Raw genomic sequence first — 19,837 nt, 5'->3', positions numbered from 1 at the left:
TGTCTAGTGGTTAGATATGATTTCTTCTATAAGCCAAACTATATGTAATGTATTCTTGCAACTACAAAGAAGGCAAGGCTAGTGTTGTGCCCTATTTACCTACTCGAAATAATAAACATGGATTTAGTTTGGAGTTTAAAGTATAAATCTAATCTGACTTGCTTCCATTTTTATATATAATCAATGGAGACCAAATCAAAAGGGCTAGTTGACCATTCAAATCAATTTGAGTTTCAACATATAAATCCCCATGAGAAAACAAACAAACTCATTTTTTAACTTCTAAAAATCTAGTTTAATTGAACTCTTAGTGTTACTTGCACATTTATTTGTGGTTTTGCAACATTTGAGAGATCCTTCTAGTTGATTTTCCTTATTGGATTAAAATTATGTCCCTCTACATACAATTATAAATAGTTTAAGACAAAGTATATAGAGTGCAACTAAACATAAAATTATATTATGCTTATATTAAAATATTAACATTTAAAATAAATGAGAAAACATATGGAAGGATGTATTTTTCACAATTAAATTATTGTAAGTTTATTGTTATATAATTTCATTTAAATGTCATAGTTTAATCTATTTTAATGTTTCTTTTTTATTATTCAATTATAAAGTTTTAATTGTTCAAGCTGACTATTTTGTCTATAAATAATTAATAAATATGATTTTTTTTTTGTGATCCTTATTCTATCAGTAGTGAACCTTATTGTATCACTAGGGCGTGACCATCTCAGTAGTGAAGTCTATGATAGAGCCATTTCATATTGTGGAGAGCATCTCAAGAAGTTAGCATTATTGTAGAAAATCATGTTTAACATTGTTTTTCATTTCATGAGAATTAGCTTCTTCATGGATTTTTTCCTTTCTGGATATTCCTTGTAAATCCTAGTGTTGGTGTTTCTCTATTTTCGTTCCCATCTTTACATTGGCGATTTACTATGTCATGATCTGTAGATCTTAAGAGGAGGTTGTTGATTTGATTTTGTTGATAACTGTTTGATCATATGTAGGGTAGGCCTTTTGTTTCTGGGACACATTTGGAGGTTTTTAATGATAGACATTGGACAAAATCACTCTTAAAAAAAATGAAAATGACTTTTAGTTTATTGTTCTTATAAAATAGATAAATAAATTATATGACGTGAGCTAGTGTTTTGATATATAATATGAAAATTCATAAGTGTTTCTTACCTTTTTAGATTCCTAGATGAAGATGCCAATTGTATATGGTATAGCACCTTGGGTGACCCATATCATCTAAAACACTTTTGAATGGGTTCTCCACCAACAATTAATCTTGCAATTACTCTATTACTTATTTATCCTTTGTATTTGGCTCTCATCTTCTATCTTGTCCTCTTAGGAAGTTTTGATAAGAAGTGACTTAGTGTCATGTATCTACTTCATTGTTTGATCCATTTTTATATTTTTGACAACTAATATTTGCAGGATAGTCATTTTAGATGTTGTCAAATGATGAGCACTACATAATCTAGTGCACAACACATTCATAGACACATCGCATGTCCCAATTAAGTACATAACACATTCATCAAATCATTAGTGCTATGCCAAACACAACCACACATGCTAGTATTTTGTAGTCAACCTTGAGAAGTCTAGCTGTGGGATGCTTAAACATTGGGCAAGTACCTATCCATTAAATGGCATCCCTGACACAACCAATGTATTCCTCTTATTTCCACATGCCAACAAGTATGATGAAAACATCTATGCCAATTTTAACATCTAGATATCAATACATTGGTCAAAGTGGTGCACTTCTACCTCCACCACGTCATAATTCACCACTACCCTATAATCCATTTGGAAAATCTCATTGATTTTTTTGCATTTTATGGAGAATGCTTATTTGACATTGGTTTTATAGGGACAATATTTACAACTATCCGACTACAAAACTTAACTGTAAAAAATTTCATTCATTTATTCTATTAGGAGGCAGATTCACATTTCCATGGTCGTGTCACAAGAAGAGGAAGTGTGACAACAATGATGATCATGAAGCCCATGAGCAAAAGAAGGTCCATGAGGTGGAGCAATATGATCATCATGTTCATGTTCCACAAAAATGAACAATGCTCTAAGTTTACCTTTGGCAAGTTTCACCAATGGACGTAAAAGCTCTTGACATTACATAGAGAACACCATATTAAGGAACCTAAATCCAAAATTTCTAGAGTACAACATAAAACATCAAAGAATGAGTCAAAGGGTGACCCCTTACCAATTTTCTCTTGTGACGAAATGCCCCCTATTCGAGAAGAGGAAGACCCATGACTATAATTCTCCATGGAAGATATTAGGAAAAATCATCATGAATTCCATCCCTAAGGACTTTGCATGCCAAATTCAATCATTAGATTGTTGTAAATCCAAAGAATTGGATAGTAAAATAAAAACCAATTGATATGGTAAAGCAATCTACAACCCACTGGAGATGGAACTTCATCACCTAGAAATGCCCTAACATATCATGCACATTTTTTTCGCAATCCATTTTGAAGAAAACATTCAGATCTTCATTTGAAATCTTACTAGCACAAATTATTGGTATGAATTCCAAAGATATGCACTAACTCATAAATTTTGCACAATGAGTTTCATCCTCCTAGAAATGCAGCGAGAGTTGAGTTCCTCTTCCCTCTAGTTCTCAAATATGATTTCATCTAAAGTCATGGTGTTAAAGCAATGACAACATGTATGAACCAAACCAATGTGAGTGAAGGCAATAATGAAATGAAATGGAGGGTGAAATGAGAATTATTGAGTGAAATATATAAAAAGACTACATTATTGGGAATGTTTCCATTTATGCGAATTTCCAACTACTCATATGAAAACCACTGCTTTTCCATCACATACATGTGGGAGTGAAATTGTGTCAGGACTCACCCTATGTCACATATATTTTCTAGCATATTTTATGACTATTTGACTGTTGACTTAGTCGTTGGACTTTGACTATAGATAATCTTAACTTTGGATGATTATATGACATTAGTTAAATAACTTTGGTGATTTATTTTGATTTTTTATGAAATCTACGATGGATGATTATGTTCAATTTAATGTTATGTTCCATGATGTTCATGCTACTTATGTTGATTTCAGACATTTACAAAATGTTTACTTAATGTAAGAAATAGGATTAAATTGTGAGTTATTATTTGATTATGATTTATAAGACACTAACCTATTGATGTGTCTTTGAGTGTGTTTGAGTGGTTGGAGGAAGAAGATGAGAGTGTGTTTGAGGTAGAGGAGGCTAGTTCCTCATAAGGGTAGGTGTGGATTGTCTAGTGGGCACATACACCACTTAGACATTATTGCATGCTAGACTATTGATTTTTATTTTTACCCTTGTGTTTTATTGCTAGTTTATTCCATAGATTAACATAAAATAAATTGATAGACATACTGGAGTAGAGGAAATGTTAAATTTTTCCATGTTAGAAAATAGAATGAATAATTTTGCATTTTCTTCATAGACTAAAGCATTATTTTAGCATGGTATTTTATTTTCGAATTGTTTTCTTGTAATTGTATTTTTATAATTTAAAATATTGAATTTTTATTTAATAAATTGATTAATATATATTTATAAAATTGAATTGTTTAAACTTGAATTAGTTTAGATTTAAATTAGTCAATTGAGAAGGTTGCATTATTTGAATTGAAATTAAATAGATTGGTTTATGCAATTTTATTTTCTTTAATATTACAAAATTTGAATTAGCTAACTAAGAATGATTAAATTTTAAATTAGTTACCTCAAAAATTTACTTTTTCCTATGTTGTCTATTTCTAGCAATTAAATAAGAAATAGCCTAAACTAAGTTTAGAAGTAATGAAAACTTTCTTTCCTTGTGTGAGTTATCAAAACATAAGTATGGAGATTCATTTTTTGGGAATTAGCATGTTTCATTCTAAATAAGAAGCTGAGAGAATTATTATAGAGGCACGGAAAAAAACATAGGGAGGGAAAAAAGCATAGAAAAATAGTGGTGGATTTGGGAAGCTTCATAGGTTTGGGAAGTCAAAGAAAATCATTGAAATCAGGGAGCATTCCATCTTTTTCCAAGTTCCAACTTCCTTCAATCTTTTTTGTGAATTGTATAAAGAAAGTTGTTTATTAATTCTTGTTTGATTATTTTTAACGTCTTTAACAAGTTCTTGTAAGTTTGGCCTGGATTATTATTTTTTCTATTTGTTTGCAAGATTTTGTCATTTGTGTGACTGTTAGAAATCACTAGCACACTCACTTTTATTTTATTTTTGTGTTGGCTTTTAACAAAAAGGAAATGCAATAGCAAAAGTGGTTGCTCATTTCCTGTTTACTATTATTAAAATTGATTTACTTATGTTATTTCTTGATTAGATCATTTTAATTTATTAAGAGAGATAGAAAGTAGTAGAATTTCAAAGTTAAAGTGTTGTAGTAACATCATAAGAAAGAAATGTGTTTCTTAAATATGTCTTCCTAATTTTTTATTAAAAATAATATCCTTAAAGATATAATTATTAAGAATAATATTCTTATGTCATATTTATTTATTTATTTTGATGAGATGTTTGAGAATATTTAGTATTAAATTATTTTAAAAGCAATTAAACATATGTTAAGATAGATCTATTGGAAATGTTAGCTCATTAATCTAATGATTAAATTAGTTAATACATGAGATAGAAATTACTAATTTGATGAAAATAATATTATTCTATTTTTATTCCAATGATTAAATTTGTTCCATCTTATGTGATAAGAAAGTGTGTTTTAAATGATATTGGCAAAGTTTTTAATTTTTTCATCTTCATAAGTTAGATAGTGAAGATAAATTATAAATTATCTATTTGAATATTCTAATTGATCAACTAAATATCAATAGGAAAAAAAAAAAAATCTTGCCTGGTTGTGAATATTGTATACAACTAAGGGCTCATTATGATAGACTAAGTGACTTTGTAGTACAAATATTTTAGAAAATTCATTTTCTTGAATGTAATGATATGGGAGGGATGTTGAATGTGGAATAATAGGGAAGGGTAGAATTGAAAATGATGTGCATTTGGGTGGGTGCACCAAGATGGTGTACAAAAAGGGGGGAATAAGTGGACACCTTTTTCATAAAATCAGATAAACTTGAACTTGGACAAGACATTTGAGGGTCATCCACTAAAAGTTACAAGATGTGTAAATTATATAAATTGTAGTACTTGGAGTCTACTTTCTAAACTACTAGAGTTTTTACAAAATTGATAAGATTAGGTGGGTCAAACCTTGCACACACGAAAAATAGTTCCTAATTTTTTTAGAAAATAGAACATAGCTATTTTTGTGTGAAATACAAAAGACATAGTTATATTTAGTATTTTGCATATCCCTTTGGTAGGATGATAGTTAAGAGTCATATCTAGAAGTTGTGTATTCTTTTTACAATTTTATGATGAGTATTTTTTTGTTATAAGTATTGAACAGACTACATCCTAAAATTTTGGTACCTATTCATATGCTAAGCATAACTTGCATCAAAATAATTGAAAATGGAAACTACTTTTATTTAAATTTGTATATAATCAAGTGTAGAATAGTAATATGTAATTTATTTTGAATTTGGTTAAGTATATCAAAGTTATTAAAAAATGGTAGATATATGTCTATGAGGAATGTCAGGGCATTGGTAAAGTAATTAAAGTTTACAATATTAATATTGTCCAAAAAAAGAAAAAAATTATATGGTTAGAAAGTTAGGAAGATGTATAAGATTATGGTTGTGATTTTAGAGATACCCACTTCATCATTAGTGTACTTGATGAAGGAAAAGATGAGAATTCATTTTAGAAGATGAAAAAAATATCTAAAGGAAAAAAATGGAGGGAAAACAGTCTCCCAAGACTTTGGGTCATTTCCCTAGGCTATCACAAAGCCATCATGATCGAGTTTTTTGGATTCAAATAACTTGATCAGGTTATGAAAATAAAAAATGTATTTAGAGCCCGATCAGGTATTTTATCCTAATCCTTATCTCCATCCCATCCTCTCTTTCTCTCTCTCCATCACTCCCTCTCTCTCATTTTTACTCTTTATCCTATTGCCTAATCACTCTCTCTCATTATCTCTCTTTATCCCATTCCTCTCTCTCTTTCTCCTATCCCCCTTTCTATCATATCTCTTAATCTCTCTCTCTCTCTCTCTCTCTCTCTCTCTCTCACTTTCATTCTCTCTCTATCCTATCTTCCTCTCTCTTTCTCCTATTCCCTTCTCTCTCATTCTTTCTATCATATCCCCTAATCTCTCTCTCTCTCTCTCTCTCTCTCTCTCTCTCTCTCTCTCTCGGCCTAACTTCTCTCTGCATCACATCCTCTTCTCTCACCCCCCCCCCCCCCCCTCTCTCTCTCTCTCACACACACACACACACACACACACACACACACACACACACACACACACACACACACACACACACACATTCCCTCTCCCTCTTCATATCCCCTTATCTCTCTTTATCTTATCCCCACCCTCTCTCTCTCTCTCCTCTATCACTCCCTCCCTCCTTCAATCTACCTTTGTGTAGTAGTAATGCATAACCTGATTGAGTTTTTAAAAACTCAACCAGGCTATTAGTCCATATGGATAATGTAGTCAGAACTCAATAACTTGATTAGGTTATTGAAAACTATAAATAAAACAACATGTCAATGGTTATTATGTTGTTTCAATGCAACCCACTATATTCTATTGTTGTTTCACATGTATTTCTATACCAAGTATGCAAGTGTAAGGTTTTTTGTTCTTGGAAATGCTAATTTTTTTTCATGCACCAACATCTTATTTTATACTAGTATCTTGTTATTGAGCATAAAATAATCATGTGAATTAGTTTAGTTTTCTATTTTATTGTGTATTTTTCTCATGTTATTGTTTGTGGGGTAATTTCCATCTACAACCATGGGAAACAACAAGAGAGAAATTATTGAAAAATGAGAGGCAACAGTGACAAAAATAAGAGAGTGTATAAGGAGATTATGTAAAGATACATCATCAAATGCCTCCAATGTAAGTGATGAAAATCTACCTATTGATATTGATGTTGCAAACCCACCTAATTTGACAAATGAAAATGTTCAACATACCCCAATTGAAATGATTATGACAAATACATTTATGTCACCTGATGCCTCTAATGCGACATCTCAAGTTGGAATGATGAATGCACATATTGTAAGTAATAAAACTATAGAGCATGTGTGTACATCAACATCTCGTAGAATAATTCATAGAAAACCAATGTTTCTAATTGACAATGATAAAAATATTTTGAAGGCAATGCATGATAAAATGTTAGAAAGAAATTGTAGGAGAATTGTTCAAAAGATTTGGAATAAATATTTTGAAAATTTAAATCAAAGTGGAATATGCCAACATGTTGTTGAAAGGGTTTAAATATGAAATTTAGAGTGACAGTGATAATTTCGGGGTTAAGAACATTTAAAAAATAGTAGTGAAAGAAGCATTGTTAGAAGTCTCTTTGATGCATACCAATCCATTGGTTCAAAAGCACATACTAAAGATGCTAATACAAGTCAATGGGTCCTCACATGAACCATAATGGGAAAGGAAATGGTAAAAACTCACATGGTAAGAAAAACAAGTAAATCATTAAGGATAAGTAGAACAATGTTACTCAAAGCCTTAGTGAGGTGAGAGAAAATTGAGAATTCTAATGAGATTTCTTTTTGTTCATTCCAATGTAGAATCTCACATAAGGATAAATTTATTTTTGATGCACTAAGAACATTAATAGAAAAATTTTGGCGTGACAACACAAGGGATTCACCAAACCAAAAAGATGTTGTCAAAAGACGAATTGGAAAAACAAACCATGAGCCACATGCAAAACATTTTTTGGATATGAGTCAAACACAATTTTATGAAATGTTTCTTCAAAGATTTACTCAAATTAAAATCAAGCAAAGGTTTTTTGAGATGACAAGACAATTATATGTTAAGATAAATTATACAAGAACTACATGTCGTAGGGTTCATGTTTAGTTTTCTATGCATTATGATATTTACTATTATATATGTTGTACTTTGCATAATAACAAAATATGAAAGGAATGTGTTCTAAAATTACCTCCTAAGTCATCGAGAGAATTTATTGCAAGTGTACTATGTAATGAGATGATGGGTGCATTTATTATAAGACCATGTGCTTGGAAGATTTTTTCCCTCAATGTGGTGGTTTGAAAAAGTTGCATAGATGCCTACATCTAGATAGCACACATGAAATTGGTAAGACACTAGTTTCTCTTGAAAAGTACATGTCAGTTATATATGGTATTTGTTAATAAATAGATTTTTCATTTGAAAATAATTACAAAATGTCCAAATGAAAGAACAAAAATATACTAATAGTTGGATGCATTATCATTGATTGATAACCATCCTATGAATTGAGAGCTAGAACTCCCTCTTAGAAATTTTTTCAATGAATTGGATAACTCATAATGTCTTTCACCTAAAGACACAAAGGTTTTCTAAAATTCATTCATAAACATGAAACAAATGTGGTTGCTAGATTTACAAATAAGAATAATGAGAGAAAGAGAAACAAATAGCCATACAACCATTTACTCAATCTTTCTTTACATTGCAAAGAAAATGAAGGAAAATGTTATTTATTCTACAAACTATAACTAACCATAGGACTACATCCAAACAACAAAAGACATGACTACACAATCAATATATATCAAAGAAAGATAGATTTAGACCACAAGATTTGATAATATAACCTTCTCTTATTTCTAAACACAAAACAAAAGAAACCACACAATTGCGTTGTACCTATGATTACAATAAGCTCTTGCAAAAAATAAATAATCTTTCCCCTATTTCCTTTTTACAAACATAATATATGTTCCTCCCTAGAAGCCACAAGACTTGTGAAAAAGAAGAACACCTATATTATTAGCCAATTGTATATTTATCTTCTTTCTTGCAAGGTCCCTTTCAGTTATTACAACTAATTCTTGTAAATCATGTGTCTTTTTTATTTAGAAGACTTCATATACATTAGGCTTCTTCATATCTTAATACCTTTATTATTCTTATGATATGAGTCTCCTTTGGATGATATGCATGTACAACTAAAACTTGGAAACTTTCAAAAATAATATCATGTATCATGTCATAGTGTAACAACTCTCATGGGATCATTGCCACTTGGCTTTGGACCCATCACAGATAGATTACTTATCTATATCATTGTGCTCGTAGTTTCTATTTGAACTCACTTATTGACTAATTATGCAAGATGCAACATAATGAGAAGATTACCTATTAAATGTAGCTGTCTCCATTATTAATTCCAAAGATTACCATGTTATTGGAAATACCTAGCCCTCTATATATTTCACTTCTCATCCTCCCTTAACAGGTCCCAAATGCATTTATCCTCCATCATGGAATGTGCAATTGTTCTTCATATTTTCCCTATTTTGGCTACCCTACTGTCTTTCTTAAAATGGCTTGATAGACTTGAAACGTTCCTTTAAAATCTTTTAGCCTACAATATGAAATGGATGGGTGCAATGATTTCATTATTATGACCACGAGATTTCATATTAACACAATTATAGTATTTGGTGGAATTCATAAATCCACCACTATCGGCATTTTCAAACCATGGTTTATGTCACCCAGATATCTTTGGACTTTGGACTGCATGTTTTGGGAATACATGGCATCAAAATATGAAGTCTTCCCATTCTCAAGACTTTAAATTTCATATGATACCACTACCATGTGTTGGTCTGGGACCTTTGTCTGTTCTAATTGATCGTCATCATCCATAGGCTATCGTGGAGTATTCGAGTATTTTGAAAAAGAATTGTGGGATCTCATCATATAATGATTTTAATAATTGTTAATGAATTTTGACAATAGTTGTGTAATGCTTCCATACTTTTTTGGTGATGACTCACATGTATCCAAGCATTGTTGGTACACCACTATTACGACTATGATGTCATTTCATCAAATAGTTTATGAGCATGATCATGACTTTGGTTTCATTGCAGATACCCATTGATTGACTTCAATATAGATTTATTAGATCACCATTTTTGTTCCCATGTTTGATTCAAATCTATATCCTTCAATCCCCTCTCATCTCTACAAGGCATCTATCAAAGGTTGACATATGTCTATGATGCAAGAGCATCCTAGGGTAGTTAGCTATCCTACATGATTAAGGGATTTTGGAACTGGGGTTGAGTGCACCTATTTGGATCTTAGGTAATTAATTTTGATGTATTTAATAAGTATTGTAAGCCTTTAAATGCATTTGGTATTTAATATCTGTTGGAGGCCAACTTGTGGCTCTTCAAGTATTTAGTGTAAGGGATATTTATTTTGTAGCATATTGGGCCATTTTGTGGCTTAGTTGGGTATAATTAGGGGTTTTGGTGAAGTCTTTAGTCATTATTCATCCATCTTGGAGAAGAGGAGGTGGTAGAGGAGTGAATTTTGAGAAGGGCTAGTAGTTGAGGCTTGGGAAGCAAGGAGATTGCTTGGTGGGCTTGTGAGTACCATTTGGATCTTCGTTAGAGGTTTCTACCAGAGTGTGGATCTGGACTAGCTAGGGTTTGGATTGGATCTTGAGGGATCTTGCATAACTATTACTTTCTTTATATTTGGCTATAACTGGGAAGGCCTTTAGCCTAGAACATTGCATGTAATCAGTTATATTTATGAATAAATTATTGTCACTTGGCTTCAAATTTTGCATTGTTGTTTATCTTCCATTGTGTGGTTATTTGTTAGGGGCTAAGACATCTCCTTTGGGAATTTTCCTACCTTGCACTGCATCAAGTGGTATTAGAGCAAAGATTATTCCTAAGTGTGTAGACCAAGCACCAAAGTTGATGTAGTTTGTACTAGGGTCTTGTGAAGTGGATTTATTAGGGTTTGTAAAAATCTTGGAAGATTCCTTCAAAACGATTGGACTCTAGGGTGATTGATGATCTTAGTGATGCTATGGAAGAAAGGATCTTAGAGAAGGTTAAAGTAGATTTTAGATCTAAAATAGAGGAGGTTAAAGCCAGTTTTAGATCTAAGATGGTGTTGATGAAGAGTGATATGATTGTTGACATCATAAGTGCTATATGTGGTACACCTCAACATATGGGTATTGAAGATGGTTATGAGGAAACTATTGAAGAATTTGAAATTTCTAGATTGAGTGGCAAGGCTAGAACTGATCATGTGGAGAGACCTATGGGAAACAGGGTTGTTTAGTTTTCTAGACTTGGATCTTAGTTGAAGTTGAAGCATAAGATGAAGGTTTCTAATTTCTTGGATAGTTTAAGTCCCAAAGACCTGATTGATTGGATTGGTGAATTGGAAGACTACATTGAGCTTGAGGATATTGAGGATCCACTCAGAGTAAGGTTGGAATAAACTAAGCTGAAGGGACATGCTACTCTTTGGTGGAAAGAAATACAAAGAGACAAAGAAGAAGAAGGTGAAATGAAGGTCACTAGATGAAGATTGATGGTGACTAAGTTGAAGGTTAAGCTCATTCCTACTGATTATGAACAAGTTGACTATTTAGTTTGGGCATAGAGAATTGTCAAAGGAAAAGGTAGCTTGGTACATTAATGGTTTGAGATTTAATATTTAGGATGAGGTTGGTATGTTGAATATTTCTTTAGTTGAGGATTCTTATTAGTATACTTTGAGAGCATAAGAAAAGTTGAAGAGGAAGAATCAAGGTAGTTCCTGGGGGAAGGAGAAGCATGACTAATTGAAAAAGGCTAAACTGATTGTAGAAGATAAACCAAAACCTATTGATCAGAAGAGAAGGATAGGTAGAGGTGAGTTTAAGGGTACTTGTTTTAGATGTCATGAAGAAAGACAGAGATCATATGAGTGTCTACAGAAGGCTAGTGATAGAAAAGATGCTATTAAAAATTGAGGTTGAAGACAATGAAACTGAGAAAGGAGAGAGTTTTATAGTTCAGTGAGTATTCATTGGTTAGAGGACACTGGAATCTTGTCAAAGGACTAATTTTTTTAGGACTCATTGTAATTTTGGTGATAAAGTCTACAATGTGATTGTGGATGGTGGTAGTACTAATAACCATTTTGCTGAGGAGATGGTTCAAAAAATTGATTTGAAGAGAGTAAGACATCCTTATCCTTATAAGATTGGCTGGTTGCAAGGTGAGCATGCTTTGGAATTGAGGGAGCAGTGCCTTGTTGATTTCTAGATTGGGTAGTATAAGGATCATGTGTTGTGTGATATTGTATACATGAACAAATGTCATATGTTTCTTGGTAGACCTTAGTAGTATGCTTACAAGGTTGTGCATGATTGTGTCAAGAATGTGTTTACAATTGAGAAAGGTGGCAGGAAGCATTCCCTGATTCCTTTGCAAAATGAAAAGGTCAGTAGAAAAAACCTAAGTATTAGCAGCTGAGTTGAGTTGGAAAATTTTGAAAGGGTTAGCGATTAGTGTGGACAAAAAACCTATGGAACACCGAGGATTAAGGTAAAGAAGTAGAAGAAGAGCAAGGGAAAGAGTGTACAAGTTGACGACTTAGAGGACATGTATGTGAAGAACTAGTTTGGGATTTGTTTGTTCAATCCCAAAGATGTTCTTCTAGCTACTGAGAACATATTTTCACACATGGGGAGTCTCTGATGCAGGAGCATCCTAGGGTAGTTGGCTATCCTACATGATTAAGGGATTTTTGTGGGGTTGAGTGGACCTATTTGGGTCTTGGGTAATTAATTTTGATGTATTTAATGAGTATTGTAAGCCTTTAAAGGTATTTGGTATTTAATTTCTATTGGACGCTGACTTATGTCTCTTCAAATATTTAATGTAAGGGATATTTAGTTTGTAGCATACTGGGCCAACTTGTGGCTTAGTTGGGTATAAGTACAAGATGTGGTGAAGTCTTTAATCATTACTCATCCATCTTGGAGAAGAGGCCGTGGTAAAGGAGAAAATTTTGAGAAAGGCTAGTAGTTGAGGCTTGGGAAATAAGGAGATTTCTTGGTGGGCTTGCAAGTACTAGTTAGATCTTCCTTGGAGGTTTCTACCAGAGTATAGATATGAACTAGCTAGGGTTTGGATTAGATCTTTAGGGATCTTGTAGAACTATTACTTTCCTTGTATTTGGGCATAACTAGGAAGGCCACACAGCCTGACACATTGCATGTAATTAGTTATATCTATGAATAAATTATTATGACTTGGATTCAAATCTTACATTGTTGTTTACCTTCCATTATGTGGTTATTTTATGGGGGCTAGGACATCTCCTTTGGGGATTCTCCTACGTTGCATTGCATCAATCTATGATTTACACAAATACTTCAATCAATTGAGACAATTTGTTATTTATTTTGCAAAGTTGCAAGGGTGAAAGGCACAAAGTCTTAATTTGAAAGTTGATTTGAGTATGCATACATGCTTCAAAGTTCAAACTTCATGCACTCCTACATATACCAATCCTTCTCATAGGCTTCACAACTTGATATTGTCATCATCTTTGATTTTATCATTATCACTTTTTAGGGACTTCTTTTGATTTATCACTGGATGCCTTTTAATTCTATGATGAGATTTGCAGTGTAAGATCTCTTAGCCATATTTGGCAACTTGGTTCTAAAATGTGAATCATGAACTTGAAAACTTGCATTATTTGTGACTAGTTGTGGTAAATTGAATCAACAAAAAGGGCCTTCAAAACCCAACCTTTAAATCACTTAATTTACATTTTGAACCTTGAATCTATGCTCACTGCTTGTGATATGAACTTGAACTTGAACATCGAACTGATCATCTATGCCTTTGAACTTTGATTTTGAAAACTTGAACTTGAAATCATGTGAACATTTTTACTTGAACTTGAACCTGAAACTTGTCGTTCAAGTTTGAGTTCATCACAACCCTAGAAAATTGGTTCTTCATAGGTCAAACCTTATGAAGTCATTGTTAGCAACAAAGACCAACAAGAAACTGAAAAAATTTGTCCACAGGACCAATTTGAAAAGTTCAAAATGTGGGTGCTAAAAGCACACTTACAACTGGCTTTGATTGGAGATGTGGGGCATGAGGGACATAAAGAATCTAAAAATATTTGGTAAAGACTAGTGCTTAGCTATTAGGAGAACAAAGTTGACATAATATAGAGGTCAAAGGGGTTACTTGAAAAGGTGGTAAGAGGAGGGGAAAACCCAAAAATGCCTAACTACCAACACCATAAAGGTGACAAACTAAAACCAAAACTGACAAAGCAAGCTACACTTAAGAATTTTTTTTTTTATGTACAAAGGATAGGGTGACTGACCCACACCTTGAAGAATGCACATGTCTACTTCATATAAAGTCATTAACCGATTGAGAAAAGTATGTGCCGGTGCAAAAAAGAGGTTGAAGAATAGAATGCATCACTCCAAGCAGCCATTCTACAATAAATATGACAAAGGGTATGATTACCATGAATTGTGTAGGTCTTTGGAACAATATGTCAGATCCAAACAACCATCCTACTCTATAGGATTGTAGTTATGACACTCTAACCCGATTTTCAATGAGTTGGTTTGCATCATAAACACTTATGCTATCTTCTATCTTAGAAAAAGAAATTGAGTCCTCTAGAATGTCTTCATCGCTATCCAATGTTTTGGGCTGACAATATTCTCCTTGGTGTGATGCGCAATCAAATAAGAAAGTCTTACATTTCACTTATCCTTCAAATAAGAGAATTCTTTGGTCTCTTCCTTATCAATATTTTCATGCTCATGTTAATTTCTTGCACTTTCTTGGTCAAAGTTGTTAGCTGAATGTATATCAGAAGTATAATGTTTAAAAGATTCCAACTCTGAGAAAGAAAAATATTTTAAAAAGTCCTCATGTTCTCGCTGATTCTCACTAGTGGCTAAAACAACATTAGGAATTTCAAATTTAAAAGATTCAAGTTCAAAAATGAGACAACCTTTGGGAGGATTTTATTTAATTGGCCACCGCCGAGTTCTCCTTCAGTGGGAAACATAACAAGGCAAGTTGTTGGATCAAATGATTAAGGAGTGTACTCATTATTATTTTTGACATGCACACAAGAACCTTTTGCCATATTCAAGGAAACATTTTCAGCAGATGTGGGCTCTTGAAGATCCTCATCATCATATTCAACATGTAGATGATATGCTCCAACCATATTATGGGAATTTTTTTCAATCACAAGAGGTATTAGAAAATCTTCCACACTAAAAACTATCAAATTTGGACAAGTGGAAACATGAGATGTTAGTTTAGCTCTTTTTAAATAAGTCTTCTTTGAGCAGGATTTTCTTTTAGATAATGTTGTTGTTCATAGGTGTGTATTTTAGCCTATGAGGGTTTAACATATTTCACCCACTGATGATCATATCATCATCTAAGCTAATAGCCTCCCTTTGTGAATCTTGCAACCACTGTGTTTTTAGATGTAGAAGTAAAAATCTAACTTTAGTTTGCATGGTAGAAATGAAAACACGCAACTAATTATTTTTAGCTGGTTGACTACTAGAGGAATCTTACCAATAGTTCTATTAAATCTATCAATGAAATCTCTCATGGTCTCCCCTTATTCCATCTTCATTTGGAAGAAATTAAATAGAAATTCAAAAACATCAAGTGTGGGCATAAAGCTTTGAATAAATTTTACCTCAAGATCATTCTAGCAAGTGATGCAACCATCTGGAAAATTTTGGAACCAATCCATTGCACTTGAAGCGAGGCTTCGAAAAAAGAACCTGACAAAGATGTTCTCTTCGTACACACCAAGAATCCCATAGGCAACTGCAACTTCTTTGATGTGATCATTGGGGTCTTGGTTTGTATCACTAGAAAAATTAGGGAGATATTCCATTGATCTTTTAGGTAGAGTTGAATACTGGGATAAAGAAAATGGCCCAATCCAATCCCCCCATAGATGGGCTGCAACCAAAGCCATAGCATAGTGGACTTTTTTACCAAATCGAATTAGAGTTTCCAACCTCCATCTTTAGGGAGGCACCTTTACATATCCAAGAAAAGAACACACTAGAACTTCGCTTTCTCTCCCCAACAGAGTCGCCAAAAAATGTTAGTAAACTAATTTTTCCTTCAAAAATAATTACAAAATGTGACTCAAAATGCCTTAATGGAAGAATACAAATCTACTAATAGTTGAATGTGTTATCATTGATTGATAAACATCCTTTGAGTTTAGAGATACAACTCCCTCTTAGAAAGATTTTCAATGAATTAGATGATTGGTTATGTCTTTTAGGTCTGAAGCAACGAAGGTTTTCTAACATTGATTCATAAACATGAAATTAATGCAATTTATAGATTTACAAATCATAATAAAAAGAGAAAGATCACCAAATAGCTGCATGACCATTTATTCAATCCTTCTTTACACTATAGAGAAAATGAAGGAAAATGTTATTTATTCTACAAACTATAATAGACCACATGCAAAATACAAAAGACATGAACATACCACCAATTTCAATCAAAGAAAGATATATTCAGACCACAAAATCTGATAATATAATCTTCTCTTCTTTCTAAACACATAACATTGGAAACCACACGATTTATCTATTCCTATAATTACAATAAACTCTAGCAAAAAATAAATAATCTTCCCCCAATTTCATTGTTAGAAATAGAATGTTTGTTCCTCCCTAGTAGCCACAATACTTGTGAAAAAGAAGAACCCTTATTTTGTTATCCTGTTGCATATTTATCTTCTTTCTTGCGAGGTCCCTTTTAGTTATTACAACTGATTCTCGTAAATCACATGTCTTTTTTATATAGAAGACTTCATATACATTGGGCTTCTTCATATCTTAATACCTTTATTATTACTATGATATGAGTCTCCTTTAGATGATATGCATGTAAACTTGATACTTGGACAATTTTAAAATTATCATGTATCATGTCATAGCGTAACAACTCTCATGGGATTATTGCCACTTGGCTTTGCACCTATCATGGGTAGATTACTTATATGTATGATCATGCTCCTATTTTCTATTCGAACTCACTTATTGACTAATTGTGTAAGATACAACATGATGAGAAGATTACATATTAAATGTAACTATCTCCATTATTAAATCTAGAGATTACCATGTTATTGGCAATACCTAATCCTCTATATATTGCACTTCTCATTCTCCCTTGACAGTTCTTGAATGCATTTATCCTCCATCATGGCACATGCACTTGTTCTTCATATTTTTCCTATTTTGGCTTCCCTATTGTCTTTCTTAAAATGGCTTGATAGACTTAAAGTTTTCCTTGAAAATATTTGAACCTATAATCAGAAATAGATGGGTGTGATGATTTCATTATTATGACCACAAGATTTAATATTTGCACAATCAAAGTATTTGGTGGAATTCATAAATTCACTACTACTGACATTTTCAAACCATATTTTATATCATCTGGATACCTTTGGACTTTGGATTGCATGTGTTGGGAATACATGGCACCAAAATATGAAATCTTCTCATTCTTGAGACTTTAAATTGCATATGATGCTACTGCCATGTGTTCGTCTATGGCCTTCATCTATTATAATTGACCATCCTCCTTCATAGGATGTGGTGGTGTATTCAATTATTCTAACAAATAATTGTGGGATCTCATCATATAACAATTTTAAGAATCATTAATGGATTTTGAAAATGGTTTTGTAATGCTTGTGTACTTTTCTTGGTGATGATTCACATGTATCCAAGCATAGTTGGTACACCATTATTACAACTATGATATTATTTCATCAAACAGTTTATGTACATGATCATGAATTTTCTTTCAAAGTAGATACCCATTCATGGACTTCAATATAGATTTATTAGATCACCATTTTTATTCTTGTGTTTGATTTGAATCTATATCTTTCAATCCCCTCTCATCTCTACAAGGCATCCATCAAATGTTGACATATGTCTATGATTTACACAAATATTTCAATGAACTAGGACAATTTTTTATTTGTTCTGCAAAGCTGTAGGGGTGAAAGACACAAATTTTGATTTTGAAAGTTGATGTGAGTATACATACATGCTTCAAACTTCAAATTGCATGCACTCCTAGATATACCAATCCTTCTCATATGATTCACAACTTGATACTATCATCATCGTCACTTTTTAGAGACTTCTTTTGATTTATCATTGGATACCTTTAAATTTTGATATGAGATTTGCACTGTAAGATCTCTTAGCCAGATTTGGAAACTTGGTTCTAAAATGTGAATCATGAACTTGAAAACTTGCATTATTTGTGACTAGTTATGCTAAATTGAATCGCTAAAAAGGGCCTTCAAACCTGACTTTTGAATCACTGAATCGACATTTTGAACCTTAAACTTGATCTAATTGCTTGTGATATGAACCTAAACTTAAATATCAAATTGATCATCTGTACCTTTGAACTTTGACTCTACAAACTCAAACTTGAAATCATGTGAACTTTTGAACTTGAACTTGAACTTGAACCTGAAACTCATGGTTTAAGTTTAAGTTCATCATGACCCTAGAACACTAATCCTTCATAGATCACACCTTATGAATTCATTGTTAGCAAAAAAAACCAACAAGAAAGTGAAACAATTTGTCCACATGACCAATTTGCAAAGTTTAAAATGTGGGTGCTAAAAGCGCGCTTATAGTGTTACAAATAGAAAAGAATTAAACAGGTGTGAATTAGTGTAAAAATGATGTATGTGTAGCTGATTTTATATAATTATTTCAAGAGAAAATATTTTATGACTACAGAGGTCATACACATAGAGATAGATGGTTAGATGAGCAATTCAAGTTGTGTAAGGACATTTTCCCCTTGAGTATGACTATGCTAGTTGTTGACTTCACTAAAAATTATACATTAAAACCTCCAATAAAGTGCAAACAATGTATTACAACTCTATACAAGTGTCAATTTTTGTACACATAACATTTATTCATGTGCATGATAGCACATAGGATGATAGAAAAGTATTAAGAGAGTATCACTTCTATATAAAAAATGATTGAACTCATTCGTTAGAGTTTGTGCAAGGATTTTTTAGAGTTTTCTATGAAAATTTGAGGGAAAGAGATGAAAGATACAATCAACACAATATATTATTAGACAATTGCACTGCACAATTAAAGAATGTAAGGATGTTATATTGGTTAAGTAGGATGCCTATGACAAATAAGTGCAACATTTTTATAATTTCATTGAGGCAGGATATCAAAAGGGAGAGCATGATGATGATGGAGCATGTGTGAAAAGAGCCCTTAGTAGAGAGAAATTAAATTATGAAGGTGGCACAATATTAGAAAATGTTGAAACAATTGGTCAATGGTGCAAATCTACAATGGGACCAGGTAATACATGTAAGTCTATGGTTTCTAGATATTTTTGGTTAATATGTGAACCTAAAATTGAAAATTTATAAGATTTTTGTCCACTTATAGGATGAAGTGAGATGCATTCATTTTGAAGTTCAATTGCAACGCCACTAGCTAGTCATACTAAAAAGTTTGCGTGCTTTTTCTCTTCTTGTATGCATCACTTATGAAATGAATGTGAATCAAAAGAGTGGGTTGACCAATGGTCTTGTGGACCTTTGTATCTAATTGATTCATATCAACTTCCTACAACATTACAACTCAACCAAATTGAAGCATCAACATATTTTGAGCATGTATCTGACCTAGTTGAACCAGGTACTAAGTTATCAATTTAA

Source organism: Cupressus sempervirens, chromosome 1 (genome assembly GCF_028749045.1).
Source record: "Cupressus sempervirens isolate cs-2001-9-10 chromosome 1, ASM2874904v1, whole genome shotgun sequence".
NCBI classification, from domain to species: Eukaryota; Viridiplantae; Streptophyta; class Pinopsida; order Cupressales; family Cupressaceae; genus Cupressus; species Cupressus sempervirens.
The sequence above is the reverse complement of the archived record's forward strand: the minus strand, read 5'-3'. Positions refer to the sequence as shown.